This window comes from Sorex fumeus, unplaced genomic scaffold (genome assembly GCF_029834395.1).
Source record: "Sorex fumeus unplaced genomic scaffold, SorFum_2.1 ptg000034l, whole genome shotgun sequence".
In the NCBI taxonomy this organism is placed as follows: Eukaryota; Metazoa; Chordata; class Mammalia; order Eulipotyphla; family Soricidae; genus Sorex; species Sorex fumeus.
In genome coordinates this window covers 18,817,466-18,838,892 of record NW_026606091.1, presented here as the reverse complement: position 1 = coordinate 18,838,892, position 21,427 = coordinate 18,817,466, and the positions used below count along the sequence as shown (strand labels likewise).

Below are 21,427 nucleotides of genomic sequence, written 5' to 3'. Positions count from 1 at the left end.
TGGTTTTACATGTATGGGAGTCATATAATTTTGGATCAGTACCAGCATGTAGATTACTTATCCATCTGTAACAATAGTCCTTTCTGACTTGTGAAGTGTCTCAGACGTTTTTAAACTAATGCTGCTAAGATAGAAGTGCAAAGAAGATAAAAGCTTTTTCAATGATGTGCTAGTTGAAACTTTTTTCATACTTAGGCTATAATTGGGATGGTTTTTATAGCACAAGTGAACAATAACAAGAGCATTACGATAATAACTTTTGTTTATATAATTTTAGCTCCAAAAAAACAAAATTGCTTTTACATTCATGACTTCATTAAATCAAGTCTATCAAAGAGAAGTTAACTGGGTATTATCCCCATTTTATAGAAAGGAAACAGAACACAGGCAGGTTTGGAGGACTGTATACCTTCTCAATAAAGTTTATGATTACAGCCATGAATGAAAAATATATACACGTATATACATACATATATCTGTGTATATATACATATACTGTCAATATCACTGTCCTCCCATTGTTTATCAATTTGCTCGAGCAGACCCAGTAATGCCACCATTGTAAGACTTGTTGTTCCTATGTTTGGCATATCGAATACATCACGGGTAGCTTGCCAGACTTTGCCATGCGAGCAAGATACTCTCAGTAGCTTGCCAGGCTCTCTGAGAGGAGCAGAGGAATCAAACCCTGGTTGGCCAGGTTGACCAAGTACAAGGCAAACACCCTAACACTGTTCTATCGATCCAGCCCATATATATATATATATATATATATATATATATATATATATATATACATTCAGAGAAAGACCTTTTTCTTCTCTTTGTGCACATGTCACGAAAGTAGAAAGCTGCCCCCCAAAATAAAGTTTGAAATAGCAAATATGCCATTTCATTATTCCATTCTTGATAGATACATAAAGTGAATTCACACAAATCACAAATCACAAATCATCCTGTTAATCGTCAATTGCCTCGAGCAGGCCCCAGTAACGTCTCCTTCATCCTATTCCTGAGATTATATTCAAGGCTCTTTAGGAGAATGAGACCCATCATTGTTACTGGTATTTGGCATATTGGGTACGACACAGGGAGTTTGCCAGACTCTGCCGTGTGGGCAGGCTACATTCGGTAGCCTGACAGTTTGTCCAAAGTAGGAATGAGATAATAAGATGTCATAATAGGATGTCTTTGGCTGCTGGAGCCCTGGTCGGGGCAGGGAGGAAAGCTCAACCCGCTCCCTCCAAGGGGCCCCAGCGGCAAGGACAGTCAGGCGCGGGGGCAGGAGACTGCACTGTTCTTCTTCTGGGAGCTGGTTTTTATAGTCTCTGAGTCTTGGCTGTTGATGGTATTACACGGCACCAGGGGGCCAGTTGGTGGGTGTGACCCCCGCCTACTGGAATTTGGAGTCTCCTGCCCCCGCGCCTGACTGTCCTCACTGCTGGGGCCCCTTGGAGGGGAGCGGGTTGAGCTTTCCTCCACGACCCGACCAGGGCTCCAGCAGCCAAAGACTTCCAGGACCAGCCACCACCATGCTAAGACCACTCTCCGCACACATGAAGGTACTGGCAGAGGGACAAAGTCACACGGGTTCCGGGGTCGAGATCTCCAAGCCTACTCGAATTAACCAGATAATTATTAAATAATTCAAGATTTCAGAATAAACAATTGTTATGAATATTCACATGAATATGAATTAGAAGCTCACTTTAAAAAATTTTACATTATTATTTTCAATTCATTTTAAGCTTGTTTGTGTTTCAATAAATAGTTTAATTCTGTAATCACCTGCTGAATTTGATCAATGGCAAGACTATTTACTCACAATATGTGGCAACATAGTAATTGTAAGACAGAGGTTGTGGAACAGTGACCTTAGGTAGATTGCAGTTCAACCACTTACTAGCTAGACATTCTTCAGTTAATACATTATAGGGATTGATAAATGTAGGCAGAACACAATATGCTATATTGTCTGAAAGACAATAGATTCACAAAAATTATTACTAATAAGTATTTTACTAATAAGTAAATTAAATAAAATTAATTTTATTTAACTAAAATTTAATTAATTTTATTTAACTAAAATAGAACAAAGTACTATATAGTAAAAGACAAAATCATTTTCCAAATGACAAATATATTTTCTATCTGCTTAATCAAATTAACTAAGGACAATTTAATCATAGTTCAATTCCTGAATGCGATGAAGTATGCTATAAATTATGAAACATCGTGCTAAACATAAAATAAAATTTTGTTTCTTCCAAACTCAGATATATATGTATATTTATACATATATTTGTGTATATATTATATGCATATATCTTCCACACAAAATAAATAAAAGTAGTATTCCATTTAGAATACAGTCATGTATTTGTGCTGAATTTAAAATGTTTTCCAGAATTTTTTTGATGAATAGAGTTCTGGATGCATTTATCCAGGAGTGCTTAGTGCTTTCTCTCTCTCTCTCTCTCTCTCTCTCTCTCTCTCTCTCTCTCTCTCTCTCTCTCTTTCTCTCTCTCTCTCTTTCTTTCCTTTTTCTTGTGGAAAGCTGAGATTCTATTTGCTTATAGGCTTCCTGCTGAATGATGTATCTCAGTGAGACTGTGAAATCCTGTAGAATACAGGGGAAAATTTGTAATGTTAATTTCCAAAAGCCATGGGTAAGTGTGAATGATGCTTCTGTGCCATGCTAGACATACTCAGAAATTTGGGAACTTTTGCACTGTACTTTTATTTTAAGTTAAATAAATTACAAGTACACCATCTACACTCTATGGAATAAGAAGAATAATTAATTGCCTTTCTTTACTTTTGACCTTAAGTTGAAAAAAAAGAGTCCTCAAGAATCTTAGTAACCACAAATAGCCATTTATATATTTTCATCCTGAATTCATTTTACCTGAGGGATCCAACAAACCCTTAAAATAAATGCATAGTTTAAAGTTGTTGAAGCTTAAATGTATTGCAACTTCATAAAGCTAATAAAAGAGTCCTAAGAGAAAAAAACAAAATTATCTATGGAAGAATTCACATTTGATGCAGGTACCCAAGAAATCTTGCAGATAAAGATTTGATTTGGCCAGAGATACAGTCACTAACCTTGCACACAAATGTACCTAGTTTGAGCCTCCGCACAACATAGGGTTCCTTGAGCACATCCAGCAGTGATACCTGAGTGCAGACCCAAAATTAAAACCTGAGTATTATGCAAAATATTAGGTGGAAAAATTAAAAATATGACCTTAAAAATCAGAAATAACAAAATTTACAGGAAAATATCTTGAAATAGTCCTGCCATCAATAAAAAGCCAAATATCATCAACCTTATTGTTAATGGATGGATATTTTTTGAATCAAGATAGAGACACAAGACTGGAAAAACTCAGAGCTTATCATGTTTAAATTTAGCAAAGAATTTACCATGTTTCAAACAAATATGGACTATAACATCATATTATAGTAAATTTGAATATATATATATATATATATATATATATATATATATATATATTCCTGAAGGCTGGAGCGATAGCACAGCGGGTAGGGCATTTGCCTTGCACACAGCCAACATGGCCGACCCAAGTTCGATTCCTCTGCCCCTCTTGGAGAGCCTGGCAAGCTACTAAGAGTATCTCGCCTGCATGGAAAAGCCTGGCAAGATACCCATGACATATTTGATATGCCAAACACAGTGACAACAAGTCTCATGATGGAGACGTTACTGGGCCTGCTGGAGCAAATCAATGAACAATGGGAGGACAGTGATACAGTGATATATTCCTGATTATTTAATATTCATTCATTCATTCATTCATTCATCATCCTGTTATTCGTCGATTGCCTCGAGCAGGCCCCAGTAACGTCTCTTTCATCCTAGCCCTGAGATTATATTCAAGGCTCTTTAGGAGAATGAGACCCATCATTGTTACTGGTATTTGGCATATTTGGTACGCCACGGGAAGTTTGCCAGACTCTTCCGTGTGGGCAGGCTACAATCGATAGCCTGCAAGTTTGTCCAAAGTAGGAATGAGATACTAAGATGTCATTAAAAAATGTCCTGTGGCCGCGCAGTTCCGGGACCTGGATTTTATAGTCTCTGAGTCTTGGCCGTTGATGGGATTACACGGCACCAGGGGGCCAGGTGGTGGGTTTGGCCCCCACCTACTGGAATTTGGAGGATCTGGGTGGAGGATGCTCAACTCCAATCCTAGTAGGCTTGGAAATCTCGGCCCCAGAATCCGCGTGGCTTTGTCCCTCTGCCAGTACCTTCACGTGTGCGGAGAGTGGTCTCGGCATGGTGGTGGCTGATCGTGGAGGTCTTCCGCTGCCGGAGCCCTGGTCGGGGCGGGGAGGAAAGCTCAACCCGCTCCCCTCCAAGGGACCCTGGAGAGGAACAGCCAGGCGCAGGGGCAGGAGACTGCACTGGTCTCGTCCGGGAGCTGGATTTTATAGTCTCTGAGTCTTGGCTGCTGATGGGATTACACGGCGCCAGGGGGCCAGGTGGTGGGTGTGACCCCCGCCTACTGGAATTTGGAGGATCTGGGTGGAGGATGCTCAACTCCAATCCGAGTATATTATATTTAATATTTAATATATTTTCATAAATTCCACCCCAATTATATACCTAAGGAAAATAATTATTCACGTGTTTTAGTAATCTTGAGTCAGAAAACTCATGCATGAATCTTAATAATAGCTTCTTTCTTAAAATTAGGATAGTAAAAGGGGTAACACACTTGTCTTGACTGTGGTTATGGTGACCTGCATCAAATCCCCAACACATATGTCCCGTGAGTACAACCAGGGGTCTCTTCTAAGATTACCAAAAATATCAGGTTGTGGCACCAAAACAAAAGCAAAAAGAATAACATTGTTTGGGGTAGCAAGATTCTGGGTCAATTCCAAATGCCCATCAGTGGTGGATAGAAGGCAACAATGAGTGCACAAACTGTACCTAAAGCTGGCAGAGTTATAAGACAGAGGGTAGAGTTCTTGCCGTGAAGGCACCTGATCCAGGTTTGATCCCCAGAATTCCATAGTTCGCTTAAGCAAGGTCAGGAGTAATTCCTGAGTTCATAGCCAGGACTAAGCCCTGAGCATTGGCAGGTGTGACCCCAAAACAAAACCCAAAAACCTTGTAGTTGCACAAAACAACATGCATTGCTTAAGAGGCCTAATGCTGCTAAAATAAAACAAATATAGTTAGACAGGGCACCAGTAACATCTCACAACAAATTGTGAGACTTGTTACTGTTTTTGCCATATCGAATACATTGTGGGCAGCTTGCCAGGCTTTGCTGTGCAGGCGAGATACTCTGGGTAGCTTTCCGGGCTCTCCAGAAGGGCGCAGGAATCAAACCCGGGACAGCCACATGCAAGGCAAAAGACCTACCCACTCTGCTATCGCTCCAGCACATTCTAAGTCCCAACTTTATAAAATGACTATGTAGAATAGTTTGTTTTATTTTTAAATTGGAATTTCCATATTAAAGACAGTGATAAATATTGTCATTTGCCATCACAGGTTCTACTCCGTTAATTGAATTGACTATTCCAAAGTCTATCAAAGTATTTCCTTTTAATTGGTTGAGTACAAGTTATTGTTAGTTGAAAAACATTCTCATCTGTTATTTAAATGGCATACACCAATGAAAGTTTCTTTAAGCTTTAGAATTATTCAGTGAGTTACATAGTTATCTAATTCTCCTTCCTAATTTTTCCATTTTCAGTGACTGTCAGTGAATAGAGGTTATCGTCTGTAAAAGGGAAATATGAAGCCATAAAAAAATGGTGTAAACAGACTCAAGACAAGGCCTAGTTTCTCTGGTAGTGTATTTTAGAAGCCAGTGGAGGTACTTACCAGACAACTGGCCTCTGCTATGTACACAGCAACGTCATGGGGCATAAGCAAACACAGTAGAATAAGCATGTCAGACCTTAATCTCTATGAGAGCATTTTTTGTACTTTCTTATTAATGTGTCTCATAAAGTCTTTGCTAACATGTGCTTCTAGGCAGGCAGAGGGATGTGTCAGCAATGGGGAGTAAAGTTTCCAATATTAAAGTCTAGCTTATTTGGAAGAAAAGACACTCCATGCTTATTGATAATCCTCTCAAATATAACTATATACTGCTAACATGTTTGTGTTCCCAGACGGCTTTGAGCCTTAGTAGGGTAAGAAGTATAAATTAATAATTAAAATAATTATAAATTATAAGATTATAAATCTTAGTAGGGTATATCTCCTTATAAGATATATATATATTGAATTGTTTTTGTTTCCTTAAAAATGAAGGCCAAACAATTATGAAGGATATAGAGGTTTCCCCAAGAATTCCACACTGCTGACTCCTTTCCTTGGCTCCATTTTCTCTTGTCTTTTTGGAATCTTTGGTCAAGATTTGCTGTGGTTTTCCAGAAACATACACTAGTGAAACACAGACAAATACATTTGTGTATGATAATATTCTGTGTGTGTTTTTTAATTAAAAGGAGCACAATTCATAGAGGATTTAGTGCCTTTGAGACTTCCGAAATATTATTATATTTTGAATATTTGTCTCCTGTTTACTTCATTTCCCCTGCTTCATAATTTTCTTAAGTCACAAAGACTACTGTTTCTTGACAGAGAAACACAGCATGCTAAGACTTAACAGTATCTATATATTTTTCTGTATATCTTAATTCAGAGTAGGAGTATAAAATAGTTATAGCAATCTCTCCCACTCCCAACCCTTAATTATGAGTTATATCCTGATATAAAATTAATTCCTATGAGATTTACTTCTCTCTAACTTTTCTATAGATATTTGAAAATCTAACCATACTAGTATAGTCAGTTTTAAATCACTGTAGGTGAGTAAAGAAATGGAGCAGGACTAACAAAATAAGTATATTGTACAGGTATGAAGATTCTGAATAGCTTCCTCCCCACCCCAACTCCAAGCTTCCTTTTAAATAGTAATATTTAATATTTTGAAACTTTAACAACAAATGTAATTTACTTTTTTAATTTATTGAGGTGATACTAGTTTGGGAAGGTGTAAAATTTGTTATATGGTACAATGTTCCAACCACACACGCCATCAAAATGTCAGTGTGCTTCCATCATAGTCTGTAGAATCCTTCCCGTCCACTCCTTCTCTGTTGACAAGGGCTTGTTTTCATTGCATGTGCATATAGTGTACACCTTCGCATGTTTTTTTAATATCACATATGTGTGAGATAATTCCATGTTTGTCTTTTTCCTTCTGAATTATTTCACTTAACCTGATACCCTCTAGTAACCGTATTATCACAAACTGCAGTATGTTTTTTCTTTAGTTGAGCAGGATGCCATTGTGTATATATGTCATATCTTTTTTTGGTCTTACCTACTGGACTATCTCTCTGGTTCTTATGTCACATCTTCTTTATCCACTCACCTATCCTTGGGCATTTGGATTGTTCCCAGATTGTGGCTATTGAAAATAGTGTTGCAATGAAAGTATATAAAAATGCATAAATATTTAAAAATTTTATTTTTGTGTCCTCCAGATAGATAAAGAGGAATAAAATTGCTATATTATATGATAGCCCTAATTTAATTTTTTTTTTGGGGCGGGACCATGTCCAGCAATGTTTAGGGTTTCTCCTGTCTCTGCAGTCAGGAATTATTCCTGGCGATGGTTCAGGGACCGTATAGGATGCCAGAGATCAAACCCAGGTTAACCATATGCAAGACCAATGCCTTACCACTGTACTATTCCTCCAATACCTATTTTAATTTTTTTTAGAATTCTCCATACTGGTTTTTATTGAGACTGAACCAGCTCACATTTCCATTCTGCCACTAGTGAATGATGGCTCTATTTTCTCCACTTCGCAGACAGTACTTGCAATTTCTTGCACTTTTTATGTAAGTTCTTATTATTATTGTATAGTTATCACTTACTGTTGATTGAATTTATCAGTTTCTTGATAATTAGTGATGCTGGACACATTTTCATGTCTTCTTTGATGATATATCTATTAAGCACTTCCTCCTATTTTTGAAGGCTTCTTGTTTTTGTAGTTGTTAAGGTTTTTGAGCACTGAATAATAAAGGGAATGAAAGGCAAATGCTTCCTCCAGAACAGGACTTAAAAAATTAATAAATACAAGCCACGAGAGGGCAACCAATAAGAACACATTTTCAGAATAAGACCTTGTACTAAACACCTATACCTCATTGTATCATTCAGTCAGAATTTAGTAAAAATTCTGCTGAATTCAAGCAGAAAAAAATTAGTAGAGGGAAGTAGATGACAGAAAACAGACAAGAATAAATTAACATAAAATGTTCAACTGTACATTGTATATAAGAAAAAAGGAGTGCAATTTTTGAAGTATTAAAGGCACATAAAATGTAGAATTTAGTTAATTAAATGTGAGCACATAGTATTTTTGTCCTGCTACACATTTAAAAATTTTCCAAATATTCACACAAGGAAGAGTTTGCGTAAATTATTTAGATGATAGAAAAATCTTAGTAGATGCTGTAAAATACAATGTGATTTTTAAAATAATTTATATTCTTATTATTTTGTTTTATTCGATATGCCAAACACAGTAACAAGTCTCACAATGTTACTGGGCCTGCTCGAGCAAATCGATGAACAATGGGAGGACAGTGAAAGGGACAGTGACAGTGATTATTTTCTTTTGTTCTCTTTTTTGTTATAGATATTTTAATGTTTAATTTTTGGGGAGTGACACCCTGCTTTCCCCTTAGGTTCTACTTCTGTCTCTATGCTCATTAATCACTGTTAAAGGTACTCAGGGACAGTATATGGTGCTGGGTCTCAAAAACTCTGGCTTGGTAACATGCAAGGCAAGTACCAAAACCCTTGTATGATCTTTGCAGACCCATGAAAAATCCATATCTGATTATCACCATTGCATGGTTCCCTGAGCACTACCTGGAGTGACCTCTGTACAGCTTATAGAAGAAAATAGTTCCCAAGTATTTACCATGTGTTACTTCCCAAAACCCTAAAAAAATACCTATAAAGAGCAATGAAGAAGAGAAAAAATCTAAATCTAAATAGTGACAATAAAAGATAGATGTTTGAGCATTATAATAAGATGTTTTAAGGAATAAAATTCAATGGATATATAACGTAACAAAATAGGAGACTAACACCCAAGAATAGCCGAGATAAATAACAGGAGGTTTACTCCACGGCTTGGAGGCCAGCCACACATGCTAGGGGAAAAGGCAGCTCAGATAGAGAAGGGAGCACCAAGGGTGTTGGGAGGATCCTCCCAGGATGGGAGATGCATGCTGAAAGTAGACTATAGACAGAACATGATTGTCACTCAATTCTCTTTTGCAAACCACAGCACCCAAAAGGAGAGAGAGAACAAATGGGACTGCCCTGCCACAGAGGCAGGGTCGGATGGGGAGATGGGGGGTAGGAGGAATACTGGTATTAGTAATGGTGGATAATGGGCACTGGTGGAGGGATGGATACTCGATCATTGTATAGCTGAAACCCAAGCACAAAAATCTGTAAGTCTACAACTGTACCTCATGCTGTATCACTAATATAAATTTAAAAAAAATCAATGGATATGATTTATCTGATATGTGCCATATACATTCAGTAGTGTAAAACATAAAGGTAGAAGATTATTATTTGAAAAGATATAAGAAAAAATATAAAGTTAAAATAAAGATGTAGAATAAATTAAAACATGTCAATAACTGCAATAATAATTCTACTTAAAACAAGTATATGATCATTTTAAGTTAAAAGATAATTCATACAGATGCATGTGTCCATATGTTTATGTAACTTAATATAAATTATTTTTTATACAAGACTATGGGAAATAGAGAGAAAAAAAGGAAATGCTAACTATTGAATTATTTTAATTCATATTTTTGGAGTTGAAGAAGCACATACTATGAATTTTCTATTTTTTGTTTTGATGGTTTTGATTATTATATTATGAGAAATTATTAATTACTAAATACAGCTCTTAATCTAATAATTTATATTAGAAGTCTGTGGTATAGTAGTATTTGGTATTAACAATATTTATGAATTTCCACATTTTCTATAAGGCATGTTATATAATAAATATAGAATATAAATTGTTTCATAGTACAATATTATACTCATAAAATTCTAACCTTATTCATCAGAATAAGACCATATATTTTCCTACCAGAACTGTAGGAGAACTTAAATATGACAGGTAAGGTGGAAGAAAGTGGTTTTGCAAAACAGATTTATTTTCCAATTCAGAGTTTCTCCCTTATATTAAAGTCCCTGTTTAATTAATTTCACACAAAATTATCTGGTTGACTTATTCCCTCTCTCTAAATACATCTTGGGATATCTAAAATATTGTACAGATGCTCTTATAGAGAATTATATTACTGTCATTAGCACATACAAACACTTAACATTAATTTTGAGGGTTGGGACTTGAAGGTGACAAACCCATAATTTTGTAACTCACCTCAAAATTCCTGTCTATGTTAATGATTCATATACTAGATGCTACTGTTATCTACCATATTTCTGGCTTAGAATCTCCTGCAGAGGATAACTTTCCACTGTCTGATATCGCAGGCCTTCCCATTAGAACTTGTTCCATTAAACATTTTGGACTTAAATGGTGATTTTATTATCACAAAGATAATGGAGAGGTGGAAATAGCTCCAAAACATTTGCCATGTGTGACCCTCACCTAATCCTCAAAATAAAAATAAAAACCTATAAAGATCAACGAAAAGGAGAAATAATAAATTAAAAATACAAACTTTATTATGTACAGCCTTTTTATCCTTCTCGTACTGTGTAGTTGTTGATGGGAGTTTAAAGAAAGGAACAGAAAATGTCCCAGACTGAGAAGGGGAAATATACAAAGACAAGAGGAAGAGCAGAAATCTGGCGTGTTATGCTCAAAATTATTGAAAATTTATAAAATCGGAGGCCTAGAAAAATACTTCAGTTGATAGAGTGCCTGTCTTACACGTTGTTGACTTGGGTTCTATCCTAGCACCACAGATTGACCCCCAAATATGATCTGGAGTGTTCCCAGAGCAGAGAGTCAGGGATAAACCCTGGCCAGCACTGGATGTGACCCACAAAATAACAACAGACAAAAAATAGAAATAAAAAGTTCAGTGGTGTGTGAAAGATGTGCAGACAATACCCCACAAAGAATGGTGCAGTGAATGACCTTAATCATATAGGTGATGAGGTCCAAATTAAAGAGTTTAGCCAAGTAAGTTAATTTTTGTTTGGGCCTAAAGAAAGAGTAAAAGATTCCACCTTTAGTACTGCCACCTCTTACTACAAAATTCCTATTCATTTTGGCCTTTTGTTCCAGCTCTAAAGCATGTCTTGAATGTTTGATATCCTATATGAAAAAAGATGTTTAAAGTATGTTGTTATTTGAATTAAATATGACAATTTTCCATAATTTCTCATGTTATCCCCACAGTTATGTAAATGATATTTAGTTTGTATCTTATAGATCATGAATGTGAAACATAGGAGTTAGGGGCTGGCAATGGTCACACACAAGTTATAGAGACATGTTGTGCTGTCAAAAAAACAGAGCAAGTATCCTTAACCATTCTGCTTTAGAATATTCCATGCTGTACATGGTGGCTTATGGAACTCAATTATAACATACCTGAATAAGAATTTCAGGTATTGATGAACTGTAGATTGTATGTGAATGACCCCTATGAGAATCAAGATTTGCTGTGAATACTGCTGAATGTAAAGGGTAGAAAATGTCAGATGTGTTTACTCAGAGATCAGCTAATTTCCTCAGTGGATATTATTTCTGTTCTGAATATAAATAAATGCCCATCGATAGTATATAATGTGCTGTATGTAGTTAGGTAAACTCACTTAATACACAAATTATTGATGCAATTGTTTTACTACAACTTCTAATGCAAATTTTTCATGTGAGTCTTTTCATTTAAATCATTCCATGTGAGAACATCGTTATCTGCACTCCAGCACAAATAACTAAAGATACACTTCAGTTCCCCACAAAAATGGTTATAGTTAATCTTTGTGTTCCCTGATATCTTCCACCGGCATATAGAGCCTTACCCATTTCTAATTTACACAGGTTAGTACCAATATCAAAATCACCAAACAAAGAGGCTTGAAATTATTCTTGTTACTCATGAACTAGAAATATTAGCACATTTACAATTTTTTACTATTTTCCTATTGATTCTCATGTTAAACAGATTGTGTGGTTAAATTTCTAGTTGCTTCACTGAAAGTTTCCTTCCAGACATCATGCAACCCATTTTCTCAATTGCTGTAATTAATTAGAATCCTGAAAAAGGTGATGGTTTCCTCTCTTAAAATCCAAGTCTTTTAATGTAGGTATAATTGCTGATAGGTATTCTGTTCTGAATTTCACTACGACCTACCTCGACCATTGAATTCCTTGACTTAAACTCAAATCAGATTGGTATTCCTTCTGTTCTTTTGAAATCTGTGTATAATATAGATATGATAATACAAAAGCCTAAGCTACCATTAATGAGTAGGGGTGAGACATTTCCATGATATTTTCAGTTGATTCTTAAATTGTGCTTCAGTTCTATAATCCTGTATAAACCATTCTATGTTAAATAGCTTTGGGGGCTTTAGAAGAACAAGGGATGGAAAACAAGTATAGATTGTAATATTCTCTATTATGTAACTTCATTTTATATGACTAAATGAGAAGCTAGAGGTAGAGTGAAGGAATCAAGGCATATATTTTGCATACTCAAGAACCCAAGTTTGATATCTAGTATCTACAAAATGGCCTCCGAGAACCACAAATGTTTCTCTGTAAGCCTCAGATTGCAGATGAAGTTGGTCCACACATCCACCAGGTCCTAGCAGCGCTGTATCACTAGGTTGAAGCATTGAACCAACAAGCCCAATGAAAGTATAGTACTGAGCATAATATCTAGACTCCCTGAACACTGCTTAGAACCACTTCCCTCCAAAATACTGAATGATATTAAGTATTGGTTCAAAAGTAGTACAACCCCTATTTATATTATCAAATCATCATGTTAATTTTAGTTTGCTATCCAGTTTCTTGTGAAATATGTTCTATTTTGTTCTATTCCTTTTATTCATCTCACTCTCTACACAAGTACTCAATTATTGTAATATATTTACTAAGTTCTTACCAGATTCCTGTTAGTATATGGCAGTTTAGAATCACTATGGAGAATAAAGGTACACATACCTCTAAACAGTTTTCATTCTTCATTAAAATCAGGCCACAAATGAATTATGTTATTCTTAAACAATCAACAGATTCTGATTTCTGTTGTTCCAAGTTCCATGTGGTCTCTAGGATCTTCTTTGCTTATCCAAACGTAATACTGACACAGTTTACTATCTTATACATTTCTCATCATTTGTATATAACTAAAATTTATGATTATATCTTTTGTTCTTTCATCCAATTCTATCTTATATTCTCACATATTTCTTTAAATCCCCCTTTAGAAAACTAGCTTGAATTCACCGTCACTTGCCTCTGATTTGGATTACCTCATGTTGTACATTCTCCCTGTCTTATCTCACCTCTGGAGGCTCAACTTATAAATCGATTCAAAGAAAATTGTCGACATGAAATAAGCAAACAAAAATAGGCAAACCAGAAAATAGACTGAACTCTTGCCTCTTCATTCCTCATATTTAACTTTTAACCACATCACTATGAATTCGTGTAATGGTAAAAAAAAAGCATGGTTTCAAACTAGTTAATTTAGATTGCATGTGCTAGTCCTGTCAACAGGTATAAACCAACAAATTTGTCTTTATCCTCTTGGATGTTCTAATTCAACAACTCTTATTGTTTCCTCAACTCCAAACTACTGCCCTGGCTGCCTGATGACACTGTTTTCTTCAAAAATTTTCCTATAAATTATAGGATTGTCCTAGCTCCTTTAGGTATTCATATAAAAATTTTAAAATAAGAGTCCAACTTAAAATTCTTACATTTTCCACTTGGATAAGTCCTGCCTAGAGATATCCTTATGTTACAAAGTTGGCCGCTTGCCTTCACATATGTCTTCATCTGTTGGCTTACTTAATGATATGAACAGTGATTATGAGAAATATAGTATTCATGTCATTATTCTGATGGTCAGTTGATTATAGCAAGTCTGGGTGCCATAGCAAAAATGGTATGTTGAAGTCAGAAAACTAGTTTTAGTGAAAGCATGCTCCTTGAAACTTGGCTGTGTAAAAATATTTGTAATATTTACAACCCCAATTATGATGAAGATTAGTTTTGTATAAATCAGTATTGCTATATTTTCAGAAATTTCCAGGTTTATGTATTAATAATTCTGCTTAAGAATGTGATTGGTTTGGGATTAGTACAGCATTAGGGCATATGCCTAGCATACCCAGGTTAGATTCTTGGCATCACAGGATCAACAAACTTCACAAAATACAGACTTAGATTGCCTCTAGAGCTGCTCAGGTTGCCCAGATATTCTTGGCACCACATATATTTAGAATCATTACATTCCCAGAACCTTGCATTGAACTGCATTCCTGGTTGGTGGACCCATCACAAATGGGTCCCTGGGCTTCCTAAGCACTATTTGGGATTTCCTCACCTCAAAATAAACAATATAGACTAAACCAAAAATAAATTTCAAATTCTAACTGTATGTTTCTGCAGTCTGATCAAACTCAATATTAGTATACTGAGGGCAGTTCTGAATATCGTAAGACCTGATAACTTAAAGCTTATTGAATTGAATAAGACATAGTCAAAATAAAACTGTTGGGAATTGTTGGAAAGTACCACCCAATAACTTCATGCTTCATTTGAAGCATTTCCTATGTTTCTTATTTTTTGAAGTAATATATAATGCAGTTTTGTGGGGGAACTTATTATCATAGATGCCATAACATTTATATCCTTCTGAAGTTGAGAATTTCTGAAGAAAATTTTGCTTCCAAAATAATCAGTAGTCTTTGTCTCTAAATAAAAAAAGCTAAAAACTACATCTAGCCAATTTTTCTATGTGTAACAACAGTATTAGGCCTCACTCTGACCAGATATATATTTTTCTTGGAATTTTTCTTTCTCAGTTTTCTGGCTAAAGAATTTTAGTTAACAAATTTAATAATTTATCATATTGATTTATTAATTATAGTGGTAAAATTTATCTCAGTATCAATTGTAAGAGTCATTGCTATAAAATTTAATATTAACAGTATAATTATATATGTCAAACAAGAATAAAGTTTTAGAAATAAAATGTTTAAACATATTGCTATGTACTCCATACTGTCTAGACCTATATATTAAAATTATATGTGAGATATGCTTATGTTTTGGATAAGGACTTTAAAGCCAATCTTATCTGTATGAAACTCTTCATTTTAAGTTTCCTCATGGTCAGTATATTACCTCTGCCTATATGGTTGACTCCTCTCCTTACCTATAGTATTCTCGCACATAAAGTCCAATTGTCATTGGATATAAGACATAGAGTTTAAGAAAATTCACCCTATGGGTTCTTGGTCTTCTTCCTCCCCCAGGTCAGTCAGTGCTCGAACCCAGCTAGGCATCCTCTAGGACCCTGAGAAGCTCACCATCCCTGAGTCTCTTCTGCTTCATCCCCAACACGATGCTCGGTCTTCTTCCAACCCCATGTCAGTCAGTGCTCAAACCCAGAACTTGGGTTTCTCCACGTACACACCCCAGGCATCCTCCAAGACCCTGGGATGCTCACCATCCCTGAGCCTCTTCCTATTCATCCCCAACGCTGTGCCCGGTTTTCTTCCTCCCCCAGGTTGTAACCCCAAAGACACAAAGTACCCGTAGGGGACGTGGCCTTTGTAGAAGTGGGGGTGGCACCTTCAGATGTGGGCATGGCCTTATTATGAGCTGACCAATGCTCATGCTGCTGCATGTAGTTTACACATACCCAGCAATCTCATGTAACATCTCAATCTCCCTACCTCCACACCAATATGAAGAAACAATGCAAATCCCCACCACGAGGGGAGGACGATGAAAAGAGTCCAGAAGGCTCAGTAGGTGCTACTCACATAAGGGGCCTCTCTGAGAAAGAATTCAGATATGAAGTAATGAAAATGTTCAATGAACTCAATAAAACAGTGAGACAGATATTTAATAAATTAAAGGGGTTCATGTGTAAAACAATCAAGAAATTACGGGCAGAAATAAGAGCAGAAATTGGAAAGCTATGCATAGAAATGTCACGAATAAAAGATTCCGTAGATGAAATAAAAAACTCAGTCTGTGCCCTCAACAGTAGAATGGCCACAGCAGAAGACAGAATCAGTGAGCTGGAAGATCAGCTGTACCAAGCCAACAGGCAACAATAAACAATAGCGAGAGACCTCAAAATAGCTCTAGAATGAATCAGAGTCCTAGGAGATTATTCCAGAAGAACAACATTAGAATAATTGCAGTACCAGTAGGTCAGGGAAACAATCCCAATAAAAAAGCCACAGTTAAGCAAATCATTGCTAAAAAGTTCCCAGAGCTGGACAATGCAGCCATTCAGATTCAAGGAGCCCAAGGGTGCCAGCTAAAAGAGAACCTAACAAAAACACTCCAAGACATATCATAGTTAGAATGATGGATGCCCTGGATAGAAACACAATACTGCAAGAGCAAGGTCAAAGAAGGAAATCACATACAAAGGAGCACCCCTTAGAGTCACAGCAGACCTATCAGAGGAAACACTCCAAGCCCCAAAGCAATGGTAGGATATAGTGAAAAAACTCACTGAAAGGAATGCTTCACCAAGAATACTCTATCCGACTAAATTTTCACTCAAACTTTATGGAACAGTATACTATTTTGTGGAGAAACAATACATCAGGAATTTCATAGACTCAAAACCAAACCTATGGGGAAAAATGGAGAGCCTTTCCTCTAAGATCAGGGATGAGAAAAGTATAACCACTCTCTCCACTGCTGTTCAATATACTACTGGAAGTATTTGCAATAGGGATTAGGCAAGAAAAAGATATTAAGAGTATTCAGGTAGGAAAGGAAGAAATTAATCTCTCACTATTCTCAGATGATATGATACTATACTTAGAGAACCCTAAAACCTCTACCAAGAAACTACTAGAAGCAATAGACTTGAATAGTAAAGTTACAGGCTATAAAATAAATACTCAAAAGTCCATGGCTTTCCTATACGCAAGTAGTGAGAGAGAAGAAAGTGACATGAAAAAAAGAATCCCATTCACAGTTGTGCTCCAGAAAATCAGGTACCTAGGAATCAGCTTAACTAAGGAAGTAAAGGACCTGTACAAAAAAAAAAACTACAAAATACTACTTCAGGAAATAAAAGAAGACACCAGAAAATGGAAAGATATTGCCTGCTCATGGATCAGCAGAATTAAAATTGTCAAAATGGCAATATTCCCCAAAGCATTGTACAAATTCTCTGCGATCCCTATAATGATACCCATAACATTCTTCAAAGAAATGGAGGAAACATTCCTGAAATTCAAATGAAACAATAAGCCCCCACAAATAGCTAAAGGAATTCTTGGGGTAAAGAAAATGGGAAAAATCAACCTCCCCAACTTCAAAGTCTTCTACAAAGCAGTAATAATTAAAACAGCATGGTACTGGAACAAAGAGCTGCAGACCAATGGAACAAGGTTGAATATACTGACATCTCCCCCAAAACATATGATCATCTAATCTTTGATAAGGGAACAAGACATGTGAAGTAAAGAAAGAAAGCCTCATAGACAAATTTTCTGGCAAAACTGGACAGCTACAAAAAACTGGGCTTAGTTCTCTGCCTAACACCATGTACAAAAATAAGATTAAAATGTATTAAAGACCTCAACATCAGACCAGAATGTATAAGGTGCATTGAAGACAAGGTTGGCAAGACGCTCAACAACATTGATGCTAACAGTATCTTCAAAGATGACACACCACGGGTCAAGCAAGTGAAAACAGAAATAGACAAATGGGACTATATTAAACTAAGAAGCTTTTGCACCTCAAAAGAAACAGTGACCAAAATACAAAGACAGTCTACAGAATGGGAAAAGATATTCACCCAATACTCATCCAACAAGAGGTTGATATCAAGGATATACAAAGTACTGCCTGAACTCCACAAGAAGAAAACTTCTAACCCCATAAAAAAGTGGAGAAGCGAAACGAACAAAAACTATCTCAAAAAGAAATCTGAATGACTTAAAAGCACATGAGAAAATGCTCTACATCATTAATCATTAGGGAGATGCAGATCAAAACAACAATGAGATATTACCTCACACCACAGAGACTGGCCCACATCCAAAGAAAAAAAGCAACCGTTGTTGGCACAGATGTTGCGAGAAAGAGACCCTCCTTCATTGCTGGTGGGAATGCCGAGTGGTTCAGCCCTTTTGGAAAACAGTATGGGCGAATTCTAATTTCCAGAGTCAAAATCTGGAAAAAACCCGAGTGCCTGAGAACAGATGAGTGGTTAAAGAAACTTTGGTACATCTACACAATGGTGTACTATGTAGCTGTTAGAAAAGATGAAGTCATTAAATTTACATACAAGTGATACTACATGGAAAGTATCACGGTAAGTGAAATGAGTCAGAAAGAGAGGGACAGACATAGAAAGATTGCATTCATCTGGAGAATATAAAGTAACAAAATAGGAGACTAACACCCAAGAATAGCCGAGATAAGTACCAGGAGGTTCACTCCATGGCTTGGAGGCCAGATAGGGGGAAAGGCAGCTCTGATAGAGAAGGGACCACCAAGTAAAGGGTGTTGTGAGAATCCTCCCAGGATGGGAGATGCATGCTGAAAGTAGACTACAGACCAAACATGATTGCCACTCAATGTCTCTTTTGCAAACCACAGCATCCAACAGAGAGAGAACAAAAGGGATTGCCTGTCACAGAGGCGGGGTGGGATGGGGGGCTGAAGGGGTGAGAGGGATACTGGGATCATTGGTGGTGGAGAATGGGCACTGGTGGAGGGATGGGAACTCAATCATTGTATAACTGAAACGCAAGCACAAAAATTTGTAAGTCTACAACTGTACCTCATGGTGTTTCACTAATAAAAATTTAAAAAAATGTTCCCCCTATATTCCCACATGGAAGCATTGTCCTTTCGTAAAACAGTATATCTCAGGCCATAGAACCTAGATTTCTGGAAACAGGGAACATGAATTTCTGCCTTTTTCCACTCATGGTGTTAATTTTAATGAATACTATCCCTTCCTTTGGTTCCCTCATTCTTGTGTTCTATTGAATGGTAATACTGCACCTATTAAGCAGTACTAAAGAATGGTCATTTACTTTCAGTATTTATCATATCCCATAGGTGGAACTGTATAATCACAAAATATCATCTCTGCATTGGTTGGGTAGTTGCTCCTTCAAAGGATTGTTTCATTAAACAGTTAGATGTTAAACCAGGGGCTTCTGAATGGTGTAAGCAACCTTTATTTGAATTTTTTTACAATTTTAGTTGAAATGAATCTGCTACTTCTAGAATAGAAAAGGCCCAATATGTCATAATCAGCTTTCCATGAAATGACTAGTTAATCTTGCTGAGGAATAGTGCTGAAACCGAAAGATGTTCAGCATTGGTCTTTTTTTCTGTTAGATTGGACCTCTCCTCAATGTTTCCATAGGTCAGGAAACAAATATAAATTGTGTGATCATTATAAAAACAGATGAATTCTACTAGAACAAAATAAAGGTGTTTTAATGCTTCAAAATGAAATGTTTTGAATAGGTTACTAGAAGTGTTGTAAATTGAAAGATTAAGAACAGGTTCTAGAAGTACTCAAGCTACATAAGATGGTCAGCCAGTGATGATAATAGAAAGTTGTCTATTAAAATGTCATAATTTGTCTATTTATTTTCTTGTCTTCCCTCCACACTCCATTTATCCCCTACCTTCTGAGTTTCTTTTCAATTTTAGCATCTTTTTTTTTTAAATAAAGACAAATTAGTTCGCCAAGTTAAGAATCCTTGTTTATTACCCCATCCCCTTTTTGTCTTTGTTTTTGGCATTACCATGGATCATACCCAGACACTAAACATGCAAAGCTTGTACTCTACCACTAAAAAATATCCTCAGCCTAATTGGCACACTAAAAGAATGTAAACCAATCAAAATTGAGAGAAGGGGTCACTATACTGGAGTTTTGTTTATCTCATTTTAAAAATTATAATAAAATGCATATCTTGCAGAGTGATAGGATTTTATAACATATTAATAAAGTATATTTGATAGCTACCAAATTTTATTGCTTCTTAATCAATCAAAGATAAGCTAAGGAGAGATGGATAGGCCTTCTATGCCTGCTTGTGTGCTTATTGGAAGATCTGACAGAGTCAGAACAAGCACTTACAGAAGATGAATTAGTAAAGATCTACTTCACATCCTACCAAAGAACTCACCAAGGTTGTTTGTTTGTTTTTGGTAGAAATTTACTCTGCATTTTATTTGATGTTACTTTTTTTTAAAGTAGTTTCTAGTTGTTTTACTTATATGTATTACTTACTAGATATTATGTACATATTTTTTAAAAAAGAAGTATGATTCTAAATATTATACAAAGTATAATATTTTTTAAAAAGAAGTATAATAATACTGTCTGATAGTTTAGTATGTTATTTATTTATTTATTTATTTATTTATTTATTTATTGCTTTTTGGGTCACACCTGGCAATGCACAGGGGTTACGCCTGGTTCATGCACTCAGAAATTACCCCTGGAGGTGCTCAGGGACCATATGGGATGCTGGGAATCGAACTCAGGTTAGCCGCATGCAAGGCAAATGCCCTACCTGCTAAACTATTGCTCTGGCTTGGTATTTTAAAATGGGTCTTTTTTTTTTTTCAAAAAACACATGTAAACCTGTGGTGTTTACTAACCCAAGTGTACCATTTTATTCTATTGTACCACAAAAACATGTGGTGGACATTTACCTGTTTGATAGTTTTTACTAGTTTAAATAATGCTAGAGTAAATTTTCCTTATACTTCTTGCATACACTCTAGAAATGGAAATTTTGGGTCAGGAGTCATGAAAACGTAATACTAATAGGATAAGGTTAGGGATTCCATAGTCAGAGGTAAGGATAATGACCAATTATTTGTCTCTCAGGGAACAAACCATAACTACAGAGAAATTGGGAAACACTGGTTTTAGAAGAGAAAGATTGTAATTAAATCAATTTACATTGTTGCAAGTGAATACAATGTAGTCCTTTGACAATAAGCTCATAAATAGATATTTAAATAAAGCAGAATTAGATTTAAACATTAGCTCTCCTTTATACTAACTGGATGGTACCAGTTTACTCAGATTTTTTTAATCTCATAAAACTGGAGTAAATAATAT

General features: G+C 36.0%; 1 protein-coding gene across 3 annotated transcripts in view; it reads left to right on the top strand.

The window, feature by feature from the left end:
- Nucleotides 1-21,427, top strand: part of LINGO2 (leucine rich repeat and Ig domain containing 2) — a 649,774-nt gene that overhangs the window by 116,826 nt on the left and 511,521 nt on the right. The window lies entirely within an intron of this gene.